The sequence below is a fragment of the Bactrocera latifrons genome, unplaced genomic scaffold (assembly GCF_001853355.1).
Source record: "Bactrocera latifrons isolate USDA-ARS-PBARC rearing strain unplaced genomic scaffold, ASM185335v1 scaffold_97, whole genome shotgun sequence".
Classification (NCBI taxonomy): Eukaryota; Metazoa; Arthropoda; class Insecta; order Diptera; family Tephritidae; genus Bactrocera; species Bactrocera latifrons.
In genome coordinates, this window is record NW_017537678.1 from 198,994 (window position 1) to 213,304 (window position 14,311).

Consider the following 14,311-nt stretch of genomic DNA (forward strand, 5'->3'; position numbering starts at 1 on the left):
ATTCAGCGATTTTATCGCAATTTTCGACGACACGCTTTCCGGAGCGTGGCGCATCTTCGACCACCTCTACACCAGAACGAAAACGTTGAAATCATCGTTGTGCGGTGGAAATGGAAACTGTATCGGGTCCATAAACTGCACAAATTTTATTGGTGGTTTGAGATGCATTTTTGCCTTTATCGTATTGTATAGTATGCCATGTTTGCGACGCTATAACTCACGAACGACTTCGAAGAAACGACAATCAATCAAACACGTGTCAGCGCGTGAAATGAGCTTTCCAAAAAGGTATAGCATGATCCGATGCAACGAATAAAACTAGAACTACGCGCTCTCAGCGCCAACTAGCGAAAATACCACAAGACTTTTTTGACAGCCTAATAGTACGCGAGTAGTCGCGGCCTTCTCGCAATTCCCGCCGCTTTTTACTTGGCAACTAACGTGATGCTGCAATATTTATGAGTGTGTGTACGTATTGAATTTTTTTATTTATAAAATCCGAGTTCAATATGTTATCGATGACGCACATGAAGGAATATATTTTTCCAATGCGAACCTCGGCTATCAGCGCCAATGCATACCACTTGACTTGACGCACACACACGCCTATAAGCCTACACACATATAAACATAAACGGCGTACTGTTCCATAAAACTTCTCGTAATTTGTCACAATTTATTGTAAATAATATTTGCATATTTACAGTTACAAGCGCCACTGTCATTCAGTCGTTCAAAGTACGATTTAAAATTGATGATTACAAATCAGCAGGGGAAAAACCAATATATACAAATACTTAGGTATAAATGTATTTTGTAGGCGTTTTCACACAGCCGATTGTTTTTCAGTAGGTGCAGTAGTCGTACACAATTACTTTTTGGTAGAACAATAGAGCAAATTGTTGTAGTTCGAGTGTTTAGAGCTACTGAGCGGTAAATTTTTTTAATTTATTAGAATTAGTGCAGAAAATATAAAAGGGCATGGCTGCTTTATTAGCTTCAAAAGCGTTTTATATCATAAACCGGTTTAAAGAAGATCACCTGATGCCAAACCCAAATTGAAAACTTTCATCAATAATGTTTCACCAAAATGAAATTAGAACAAATTTTTCCCTTTGCCGAAATTTAGTGTTATATTATACAAAATCAACTCGGTATTTCACTAAAAGAACATTTTTAAAACATGTAAAAAGGCGATTAAAATGTTTAATATTTTGTATTTCTTTTAGTAAGCTTTTTGAAAAATGGTCTATGTATAAAAGTATTCAACTATAACCATCACACAAAATATCGGTTTTAATGCTTGGGGTCAAGATTTTTATTAAATATGTGTTCTAAGACATTTAAAATCATCCATGTTCATAATAACGAAAAAATATTGATTGACTAAAGTTTGGGAGAATGCATACTTTTTTGAAAGTTTCTGAAGAAATTGGTGAAAAGACCTGCATTAGCGTTGAAGAATTAAGGAAATACATGGGTGTACGGGTTTCAAAAAGTCATCTTATTTGATTTTGCAACACCTCAAGAATATTGTACTAAATTTTCAAGTTGATCCGAGTAATAGTTTCACCGTCTTTAAACGTGTTTTTCTCAAAACTGTGTTTTTGAAGTAGGTTAGAAGGATTTCTCAAGAACTACTCAACCGATCTTTATGCAATTTTAAACAGGTCTTTGAGATACAATTCTTAAGGACTTGGACTACAACTAAATTTTTTTGTAAAAATGTCTGCCAAAAATTCAATTTCCACATTTTTCCTTCGCCTAAGTTCTAAGTTAAGGTTTTAACTAAAACACGTTTTTTCCTACCAACGCGGGCGCATCTTTTGTCCGAGAGATCACCGAATATGGCGTCGCAATGGCCGAGTTTAAAATATTTTTTTCCAAAAATTTCAGAATTTCTTTGTTAAGCACTATGTTTGTAGCAATAAAAACTTCTAATAAAATATTTAATTTTATATATGAAAAAAATTGTTGAAAAAATGCCGTTTTACCCGGGGAACCAATGTAACCGATTAAAATAAATAATGAAAAAGTTCCTAGCGGAATAACAGTATAAGCAAAGAATAGAAAAGAACTAAGAGGTGCAAATCGAATTTTGTGTGTTGCTCGATTGGAATTCTAACAGAGGTGAGAAACATGGAGTAGGAAGTCCACCATTTTCTAGTATTTGGCAGAAACATGCATGAATTATCTAACGAAATATATCAAAGTAGTTTCCAAATACTACTTTTTTAACTTATAATGCTATTTAGTTAAATTATTAAAAAAATATATAAAATTTGTTTAAGAAATTTAGAAATCGTATGGCGTAAATACATACACAAATTCACTCTCTGGTTCCCTCATCAAAATTCCCTGGTTTTTCATTATAACAAAGCTGTAATTCTACAGATTCCTTTCTGCTAAAGTCAAAACAATGTTAACACTTCACGGGGTGATTTCCCTCGTCGTGAGGCTAATTCACTGTCGAACCTGCCCCAGAGAGCATAAAATCATTTTTATATATATTTTCGCTATTTGGCGCTGAGAGCGCATAGTTTCCTAGTTTTATTCGTCGCATCAGGTCATGCTATACCTTTTTGGAAAGCTCATTTCACGCGCTGACGTTTGATTGATTGTCGTTTCTTTGAAGTCGTTCGTGAGTTATAGCGTCGCAAACATGGCATACTATATAATACGATAAAGGCAAAAATGCATCTCAAACCACCAATAAAATTTGTGCAGTTTATGGACCCGATACAGTTTCCATTTCCACCGCACAACGATGGTTTCAACGTTTTCGTTCTRGTGTAGAGGTGGTCGAAGATGCGYCACGCTCCGGAAGGCCTRTCGTCGAAAATTGCGATAAAATCGCTGAATTGGTCGAAAGAGACCGGCATAGTAGCAGCCGTAGCATCGGTCAAGAGCTGGGCATGAGTCATCAAACCGTTATAAACCATTAAAAGAAGCTTGGAGTCACTAAGAAGCTCGATGTATGGGTGCCACACTCATTGACGCAAAAGAACATCTTTGACCGTATCGACGCATGCGAATCGCTTCTGAATCGCACAAAATCGACCCGTTTTTGAAGCGTATGGTGACTGGTGATGAAAAGTGGGTCACTTACGATAACGTAAGGCGCAAATTGTAGTGGTCGAAAACCGGTGAAGCAGCCCAGACGGTGGCCAATCCTGGTTTGGCGCTCAGGAAGCTTCTTCTGTGTGTTTGGTGGGATTGGCAGGGAATAATCCACTATGAACTGCTCCCCTATGGCCAAAGGCTCAATTCGGACCTTTACTGCCAACAACTGGACCGCTTGAAGGCAGCACTCATGCAGAAGAGGCCATCGTTGATCATCTCCATCAGGACAACGCCAGACCACGCACATCTTTAGTGACGCGCCAGAAGCTCCGGGAGCTCGGATGGTAGGTTCTTTTGCATCCACCGTATAGTCCGGATCTCGCACCAAGTGATTACCACCTGAGAGTCCTGTGAAAATTGGCTCTCCCAGTTTTTTGCCAAAAGGAAAGCGAGCTTCTATGAGAGGGGCATTATGAAGTTGGCACCTCGTTGAGAACGCGTCATCGAACGAAACGGCGCATATTTGACTTGAATCGCATTATTGTTACCAATTTTATGAACAATTGAAAATTCAATAAAAATACCGCAATACTTTTTAGACAATCTATTATCATATATGTATATAACGCAATTAAATTATATTCTCTGCCTGCACATTCTCGCTCTTTTATATTCTCTGTTAAAAGTTCATAGTCAAATAATTTTTAGTTAGTCTGATCGCTCACATGACATCCTTATATTGTATTATTTAAGCTGTTGGTAACAAACACTAAATCCATCTCGGGCTTTTCTCGGATATCACGCCTTTTGAAGGCATTGCATATCTTAAGACCCACTACAAAAATTACAAGGACTGCGCAGGCGTGATAAGCATGTCACATGTGACAGCTGTCAAAGAACTTACTTAAAATAATGGGGCTATGTATATATCGTCACCTGAAATGCAAAATAACGTATCATCAAAAAATTCGAAATTGAGTGTCTTATTAATTACGATTCACTACTTCAAATTACATGCATAATATTACATATAGTATATCCACAATTTTCAGGTTCTGCCCTCAAATATAAACTAGTTTTAACCAATACAAAATTTTGTTTCACTCATGTTCCATTTTATTTCGTGTTTCATTCATGGTACTGTAAATTTACGAAAATGTTGTTAAGTTATTTTGCATTTCAGGTGACGATCTGCTTCATAACACTCAAGTATCGGCTAGAACATATTCGTTAATTAATCGGCCAGTTGATTGTCAATTCAGATAATCTGTTAATTTCACTCACGTATTATGTTTTTTCACAAGTACTTAAATTCTCAAAATTATATAACATAAATTGGCTGATGGAATGTGCTTTATGGCAAATAATTCTAATAAGCTATCGGAATAAGTTTTTTTTACTTAATAAAGCAACAATAATGTATTAACGAGTGAGATGAGTACGGAAAGGTGTTCTGAAAAGCGTTCTAAAAGCTTACAAGCAATATCGAAACCAACATTTTACCAGAAAATACTTCGAAGTTTGTAATTTTGTAAGCTCGAGCAAATATTTACTCAATTACATACATACATATAATATAACAAATGTACTTCAAGTACCTGGCGAGTATTTCGTAACATGCGAAGCTATCAAATTGACGTCTTATCCTTTAAAGGTATTTTTTTTCTCTTTATGTTTTTTTCTGTTAAATAGGGGGTGGTCATATTGCGAAAGTACAGATGTACATATACAGTTATAATGTATCTATCTGTGAGTATGAAGTACTCGACTCATTTGTTAGACACGCTCTTCAGTCTCAGCGATAAGATTAATTTTGAAAAGAGATTAAATTTTTTGTATTCATTAAAACAATGTACACATACAAATGTACATCTGTATGCCCCTCAGTCGGGAAATATCAACAACAAAACACAAAAAATATACGTATAATGTTATATTATTGATAAATTGGTTTATTAAGTAGGAATTTTGGCCAATCGTCGTCATTTCACAAAACATATCACGCGCTAACGGACTACTACTCGTATTAGCGCGTACGAACTCTCAGCTTTGAAAGCTACTTCAAAATTATTTGTGTTTAACAAATTAGTTGATATAATAGTATTTACATTAAAAGAGTGTTACTAAACGGCAGGTAATAAAATCAAGGTCTTGACTAAGCCCTAATTTGAATGCAGTAAAGCTTGACAACTGCAACATGTACAGCTTTTAAACTGGAGTGATACAAAATTATTCTAAAAAAAATTATATTTAATTATGGATTGCTCTCTTTTGATTTATAAAAAATATTTTGGAAGTTTTGAAACTAATTTTGTTTTTACTTCATTACAGGTGCAAAAAAAATCACGAACTCAGGAAGCTTTAGAGGTGAGTATTATTTTCAATAGTCGTATGACAAATATTATACTATAATTGAGTGTGTGAAAAATCTAATAGAACGAAATAATTAAACCACTAAAACACTACTCAGCCTTGTGAAATTTGTGCGTGCGTGTGTCTAAAACTAAAAAAAAACAGTGATAGTTTCTTTCAGACGGTAAATTTGAAGGTGCTTTCTTCAGATTCTTTCCGCTATTGTGTATAATTTTGCAGAGCCGCGACTTGCTTGAGACGCATAATGTTTTGAAAATATGTTTGTGTGTGAGAATCTGTTTCGAGAGACAAATCCATAGCGATAAACGGGAATGAGTTTAGTGGTCCAGAGTCCGAATATAACCTATTGGAGGTTCGAAGCACAATCACCTTTGCTACGGTTTACCTATACCACTAAAATTCGGCTATTTACATATGAATGTCTTCAAAAAATATGTGGACTAAAAAATCTCGTTCGAATTTCGGAATACCAAATATAACTTACTATATGTAGGTTAACCGCTTTAAATCAAAGAATGGCTAAGACACACCCTTCGAAATTTCTTTAAAACTGATGGTCTCATATATGTATGTATGTAATATCAATGATCGTCTCATTCGAATAATCACAAATACAAAAGTACATATTTTATTTGTCAGTCACTATATACTAATGAAGAGCTATATATATAGTTCATTCTATACATACATACATGTGGTACCTATACAATATATGCCACTAAAGGTATATATGTACATAAATATGTATAAATAATTCCAGAGCATGAAGTATGTATATTTATGATAAGCGAGGTATTGAAATATTTGCTGATATGTACAAAAATTTTGCAAAGTCAATATGTCAAACGAAAATGAGTAGAAAATTCGGTGCGATCATTTAATCAAATGTTCTATATACCAATATACCCACCTACACAGTTCTTATAAATATGGGAGAATCTCACCCATAATCACACATGGTGGTCTGATAAGAAACCTCCACAGAGGGTATACTCATAAATTATTGTTTTATTTGCTCACTGATTATCGCATTATTATCACAAGATATTTTTTACAGCCACAAAAACAATAAAGAACATTCTAATCACTATTATCGCTATTAGTGTATGTCAATTGAAAATGCTAATGGCGGACTAAATATTCCCGTTAGCTGAAAGCTTCAATACTTTCGTTAAACGTTTCAGACAGCGCCTTAATTGAGCCAATTAGCTATGAAAAGCTGCTAATTAAGTCACAACTTTCAGTTATATATAAATATTGGAACTTTCTGTAACATTAATTGCGGCTATAAATTAAGATATACGAAAATTTTATTTCGTAATCGAGTTAATTTTTATTTCATTATTATTGAAATTACTAATTAACTGAATAAATATTTGAACTTTTCTCAAATCTTCAGATATATTTATAAAATTGTATAGAAACACAGCGTAGACTTTTCTTTATTTAAGGAGTTGCATGGGTTTCCTCGGGTAAAAATCAGCGTTTTTCAACAATTATTTTCTCATATAAAAAACTAAATATTTTATTAGAATTTTTATTGTTAAAAACATACACTATTAACAAAGAAATTCTAAAATTTTAGGAAAAAAATATTTTAAACTCGCGACCGATACCATTTCCGGCGACCCCTCGGAAAAAAGATGGGACCACGTTTTCAGGATAACTCCTTACAGGATTATCTACAGTGAAAAAACACGTGTTTTAGTTTTTAACTTTGACGAAGGAAAGGAACTGAAAATTGGATTTTTGGCAGACATTTTTAAAATTTTCAAAAAGGGTTTTAATCGGAAAAAAATCCTTCGTACAAGTCTTTAACAATTTCTGTTCAGAGAAAGTTCTCAAATTTGCAGGAAAATATTTTCAGTACCTTATATTCTTGTCTAATCTACTTAAGTGCATTCCGAATTTTGCCGGTATTTATTATGGAGCAATCTGGGCGCAAAGTTCAAGGTCAAATGCCTCTGAGTGAATTTTGCAGCGCATTATCATTTCGCAAAAATTCCGCTTATATAATATGTCACTAATCTAAAGTAAGCTGACAAATAGATTAGAATTGTCACACTCACAACAACAACAAATCGCAACGCAATGATAAACCTCGGGTGGTAATCATACATACATATGCTTTACATGTGTACCTGTAATAAATTGTTATTGCACCTATTTCCGCGCAATAAATGGCGAATGGCAAAATGAGAAACAAGAAAACAAAGAATAATTATTGTTATTTTGTCAGCAAACTCCGCATAAAGCAAACAAAAGGCAGTGATAATGATTACAATCGGAAGATGTGAAATAGCGAAGAGTTCTCTAATTCTGCTGGCACGCTTGCAAAAATATATGAACATTTACATACATAAGTGTAAAAACTAAATAACCTTCATATATAAATATAATATAAACAAGTATGTACTTGTCAGAAGTATGCTTAACTAAGCATGCGAGCGCTAGTAGCTGGCAAGTTGATAAGCAAAAGCGAAATGGAAATGGAAAGTGCTAAATGAAGCTGAATGACATTAAATCGCAACAACAACTAACAATAAATATTGTATGAATTAAATAAGTGAAATTAACTGTAAATATATACATATGTGTGCATATGTATTCATTTAAACACTTTGCACGCCCACTAAACTGCTTGTTGAGCTTTTAAAAGCGCACCCGAGCAAAGTCAATGAGCATTTAGCGAAATTCCGCTGATTCCTACAACTTTGGACGCATTAACCCAATTTACTTGGCATTAACCAGTCGTGAATTAATTTCCAACAAAATGATGAATGCGCACGATTTCGATTTTTGCGAAGTCACTTATTTGCTTTGAGCCGCCTAACTGACAGTTGCGCGTCTGAGGGCCTGTCTAGAAATTGTTGTACAGTTTGAAGGTCTCAAAGCCATCGATTACAGTTTTCTGACAAATGTATTAAGTGTTACCAACTCCAGTGATTCTGGTCATTAAAATGTAAAGTACTAATAATTGAAATAATAGTAGCACCTACTTCCAATATAGCCTGTATTGCTGAAAGCCTTATGAGTCGTTAAAATTGGGCTGTCTTAGTCTTAAGTGGATTCTTCAGTCAGCCTTTAACTTCTAATCACTTGTATGCAAGTAAATTAAAGAGCATAAAATTATTTGCTAAATAATTTCATTTATCTTGTTTTGAAACTAAATTTTTCCGCTATTAATTTCTACCAATTCGCAACTAGATTATCGCTTATCGCCCTTGCAGTCTTACACTTAAAATTTTTGAAAAAATTTCCGATCATCATGTCTGATATAAATATATACATAGAAACATGTCTGCTAGCAAATACATATGTTTACTTAAGTAAAAAATATTAATTTCTAAAGTTTAATATAATTGCTCCTAGCGGCGCTGATAACATGCGCCAATTATTAATTCAATACTTTACTAATAAATTCAATTATGATTAGAGTGCTCTGAACCTTGTTACTCAGACGTCGACTTTCACGCATGAAACGGATGCCCAAAGCAAATAAATAAGTGCGTTCATAATTCTTAATGATTGGCTCTAAAATTTTCCGAGTTATAATAAAATAATAATAAAATCATCAAAACAAAAACAAGGGCGACCCTGTAAGAAAATTGTTGATATAATAACTTTTCGTGAGATACTAATTGTACATATGACTGAAAGCAGAACCGAGAGTGAATTGCTGTGGATGCTCAGTGTAAAGAGCTATTGCACAAGTTTAAGAGAACGGCATGGATAATAAGGTATCGTTTGCCAGTTATTTCTAAACATTTTAAATGTATTAAAAATTAGTTTCATAACAACAAACAGCAAAATTCTACCATATCTCACTCTAGATAGCTTGACAGAATTCTTTCTGAATACTTTCGTTATAAAACAAAACTTTCGTCCTGGGAGAGTTCTGAAAATATCTCAGTTGGAATTTTTTTAATTTCGGAATAGAATACTCCATAATCCTGTGATAAATTTAGTAAACTGAGGAACATCGTGAAATATTATATAAATATATATTTGTTATTCTTTTATGTAGAAATGCTACATAACTTTGGGAGAACCCATGGGTATCAGAGTAAGTGAGAGCTTATTGCCTTCGCAACGTCCAACGATTCCTCTCTACTCTCTCCAGTAGAGTCTCTATTCACATAGAGGGTTAGTACCACTCTAGCACTTCCTACATATCTACGTCACTATTCTTATCGTTTCCTGCTAGGCGCCCACACGGACCGACCTTGCACTCCCTCTGGTTTTTATTGCATTCCATATCTGCATTACTGCTTATTGGTTTAGATTAAACCTAGTATGTAAAGAATGATAATTTGCAATTTCCAGTGATATAATTAAAATTCAATTTTACGTGACGCCTTTCAAATTATAAAACCGAACGCGACTTTAAAAACAATTGAAAGGATTTATGAGTTTGTACGATGCAGATGTTTTAGTAGTAGTAGTAGATTGTAGGAGGTGGTTCATGAGTGGTAGTACTATTTTGTCATTGACCTAATCAAGCATTCTTATCGCGTTATGGAAAATACAGTGTGACATTGCCAAAACACACAAGAAATGGACAAACAGAATGCCCGCGAATTTAGTCAGATTTGGAGTGGTGCCATTAATCAGTTAATTTGCTTGGGGCTAAGCGTTATATAGAGGAGGTAGTACATGCCGTAAAGCCACTGTTATTCAATAAATTGCTTGATATTGTAGCACTCATTGGTCTTTTATAACGACATTGACATAATAGCATCTACGTGCTTTGTCGGTTATCGGTTGCTTACCATATTTGGATGATTCTTTCGGTTGCAAAATATGAATCGCTAAACGTTTTTCGATTGTAAATACCTACTTCCCGCTTGTTCGTTTTTTTTTTTTGAAATTCGAGGGAAGTAGTAAATCATTCGAAGAAAGGAAAGTAATCAATCTTCTTGGAAAAGATTAAAACTTAAGAAAGTAGTAACTACGATGCAGTTCTAAAAAAAAATATTATAGCTGAATACTTTTTATGTTTCATACTATATGTAAGATCTTATATAATTTGCCTTAAACTTTCCGCAAAAACTGCGGCTTTTACAAGATCATATAAATAATTCGCCGACCTGTTAACATATCACATCGTACATTAGGTCAATTCCCAACCCTTAAAAATGCCTTATTTCGCAGGTTTATTCAGAGAATATATGGAGAAGTTAATGGAAATTCCTTCTTTCGAACTTTACTGAACATGTTTTTGACTGCATAGAAAACTGTTATATTAGCATTTTGATACAAAATATCTGCTAGTGAGACAATCTTCGAAATCACCGCTTCCAAAAGGGCTGCTTTGGGCAAGGGTTTTTTTAATCAACGAAATGAAAAAGGGAACTTAATCTACGAGACAAGACTTGCAAGTAAAGTTCGTAGCTATTTAGCCAAGCCGGGTTCAATTTTTGACTGAAAAAGAAATAACTTTTTTGCAACCCTAGATTGACCAAATCTCTTAATAGGTATTTTTGTTTTAAAGTGCTTTCTTTCTTCTTATTTGATGTGCTTCCTTCAATATGGATTAAATGGGTATTACCTAATACTTTTCTATTGTTATAAATGAAGTTATCTCATGAACTCTCGTGTCTACAAATTTGCCCTCATAAATGCTTTTTAAATTCTTAAACATATTTACGAGTTCATTTACTAGACAATGCTGTTAGTGACCGCTGCGAAGTGCGCGGAAAATTGTCCATTTCCGGTCGCTGCTGTGAAATGCTCCATATTTCTATAAATTCTTCCAAAGCGAACACAAATAAGTATAATTTGAGAGAGTTAACAAAAGTTGCACGCCGTGGATTTTACGTGACAGTGAGCAGCTTTGATGAAAAGTACCATATTAATAATAATCATGTGCTAAATTGAATAATTGTGCGCGCCACTTGAGATTTATTGAAAGCGTGGATTTATTTCAAGCATTTTGTTGTTGTGTGCGAAAAGAAAAACAACTAAAAAATGTAGAAAAGTGGTATGCAAATATATATGTTCACAAGTTCATTTGGGACCATTAAAATAATAAAAGAAAATTTACTCAGCACATATTTCGCTCTGCACGTATGTATGTGTATAGATATGTGTTAGTAACATATTTATTTACATGAAGGCAGTTTAATATCCAAATGGTACATTATTAGACAACTAAATTTGCTATGGTGTTTTAATAATTCTAATTTTTTAATCGTCTAAGGAAATTAGCTATTTGGGCATTTTAAAATATCACTTACATTTTATTAACAAGGTAAACATACATACTTTCAAAGAATTTATTATAATACTTTGCACACATCTTTTCAAAGCACTGTATTTGTGATTATTTAAGCTTCAAACAGTTTGAAAGTCACTAACTCTGTAAGTGATTAAAAGCTCGCACAAAATAAAAGCTTTCGGTGTTTTTTTTCAAATAGTGAGCTTTGAGTAGGCGTTACAGATATTATTAATAACTTTTTGTTGTTGACGTTGAGAGTGCATAACACTCATATTACTGTTAACAACTTTATCTCACATAATAAGCACATACATATACATATGTGTGAAGCAATTATACAAACAGACACACAAGCAAACGTCTACACCTAGATATTTGCGATTACTTACTAGTTGGCATTGAAACTGTGCTGTTTGCACACTGAGCCGCAAAACTATGCGTATAATTATAGTTCTTATAGAAAATACATGAATTTCTTAAATTTTTAGAGCGTATGTGTATATAAAACTGTGTATCTACATATTTATTGAGTTTAATATTTATCTATTTATATATGCATATTATCGTTCACTTTTTTTAATAGGAGGCAATATTATATTAAATGAAATATATAATCGGAATAGAAATTAAATTTAAAAAAATACATACATAGCTGTATTTGTATAAGTATATGAAACATGCCTAAATGTAGGCAACAATTTATGCTGGAATAACGTAGTCTACAATTAGGCGCTATAAAAATGTGTTTTATTTTAATATGGTCAAACAAGGAAATATGAAGAATGAAAATTATTAAATTTTTTAAACAGCTTTTAAAGACACCGTTCCATTGAGCAAAATAACAAAAACTTTTTTTTCACAAAATTAAATTTTTTAAACTTTATGTAAGTGTAGATATTTGCGTTATATTGCGGCAAATAATTGAAAACTTTATTTAATTAACATTATGCCGTCTTTTCAAAATCATGAAGTGAATAATTTTTACTTTATGCTCTCACGCTTAAGCATTTCTTATTTGCTTACTAATTAGCAAGAGTGGCATAATATTATGGGATACGATTTGACGGTCTGAGAAATTAATGTAAATGCGTATTTCACAGTGTAAACTTGACTTAAGTTTTCTAGCAAAATTTGCTGTATTTCCAAAGTAAGGAATAATTTATCTAAACAAAACTTTAAATTAAGACTTCAGTTCGTCACGACTATTTTATATGCACTTACATACGCATTTTATCAATTCCTTATACTATAAGAAAATTTAATTAAGTGAAAAAAGCTCACACAATTTATTATATGTGCATATGTATGTATATATTCTCTTTCTTTCTTTCATTCTTTGTTATACACGCGAATTCAAAATTCTTATTCGAAAAAAAAGAACAAAAAAGCCAAACGTTTATTTAAGAATTTTAAAATTCTAAAATCATTTAGTTTTGAAGGTCAAGCTTTTATAACGCAGATTAGGATCTAACTAATTAGCATTTTAATTTTGCATATTATTTTTACTTAACCAGTTTACTGAGTTAATTTTAGGGGCAAATAACTAAATTTTATTACTAATATCAAAAATGTTCAAGCCCCTAGGTACCGAATATTGTACCCAAGTATTTACCTTTTTATCGAATATATTGGTCAATGTGTCAGATATATAATTGAAAGTCAGAGACAATCTTTTTCTGATAGTAGTATGTATGTGTGCTACAAACGGGTTGAACGGGGTCAGCACTTTCTTCAGCCTCCCAATACCTAATATAAAGTTTTTCGAACTTCCGGGTGTCAATATGTGGGTTATATTAATAAAATTGAGAGAGCTTGTTTTCCTTATAACGATACATATTTATGCTTAGAATGTATAAAATCGAGTGAAAAGACCCTAAGACCCTAGACCCCATATAACTAACAAGCCTTTATGTACCTGAACGTACTTCAATGGCTTTAATGATTGCAAGTTGCAAGAGTACAAAATGTTCAATTATACCCGAACTAAACTTTTCCTTACTTGTGTCGACATATGTAGGATAACATCTTTTTTATTCCTGAATGACGTTCCCATTCGACATGTCACTCATTGTACAACATGTCGTATGAGTAATCTTTTCTCTATATAATAACTAATAATTATTGTTATTAGTGCCTTATATTTTGAAAATCTAATCACTAGCCAATAATCCTATATTTTGAATTGATAATTGAAAATATTTACACGAGACTTTAGACTGAGAATTCTTTATTAATATACATTTAAGCTACTAAATACTAAAAACGCTTTAAATTATTTGAATGAAGTTGTAAACATAACTCACTGAGAATTACGTGCTTAACTATATGCAAAATTATGATACAGTACCGCCCGCTTAATTGAGAACCATGTAACTTATTTTCCTGTTTATTTGAATCACCTGATGGTCAACAATATATAGCGTACAAAATATTTTCGCGCTTAACTGAATCTAGTTAATTGGTTTCCCACCTTAATTAGTTAAGAATGTATGTTATTGAAAGAGATATATAGAGATAATTTTCCTTCAAAGCATCCGCCACTCCCGGAAGTTTCAACTGAAAAACATATATGCAAACATATTTTTATTCAGAGAAATTTTATAAATGTAAGCAACAACCTACAAATATGTGAATGCAAATGCTGCATACATACCA

General features: G+C 33.0%; 1 protein-coding gene across 2 annotated transcripts in view; it reads left to right on the forward strand.

Moving 5' to 3' along the window:
• The window catches only part of LOC108977907 (facilitated trehalose transporter Tret1-2 homolog), a 70,113-nt gene that overhangs the window by 27,634 nt on the left and 28,168 nt on the right, over positions 1–14,311 (forward strand). Inside the window, exons 1-2 of one of the 2 annotated variants that reach the window (XM_018947878.1) lie at positions 5,055–5,197; positions 5,395–5,430. The gene's annotated coding sequence lies outside the window, so the exon portion shown is untranslated. Of the gene's footprint in view, positions 1–5,054; positions 5,198–5,394; positions 5,431–14,311 lie in introns of those variants that run through there. The other variant, XM_018947877.1, reaches the window with a different exon arrangement.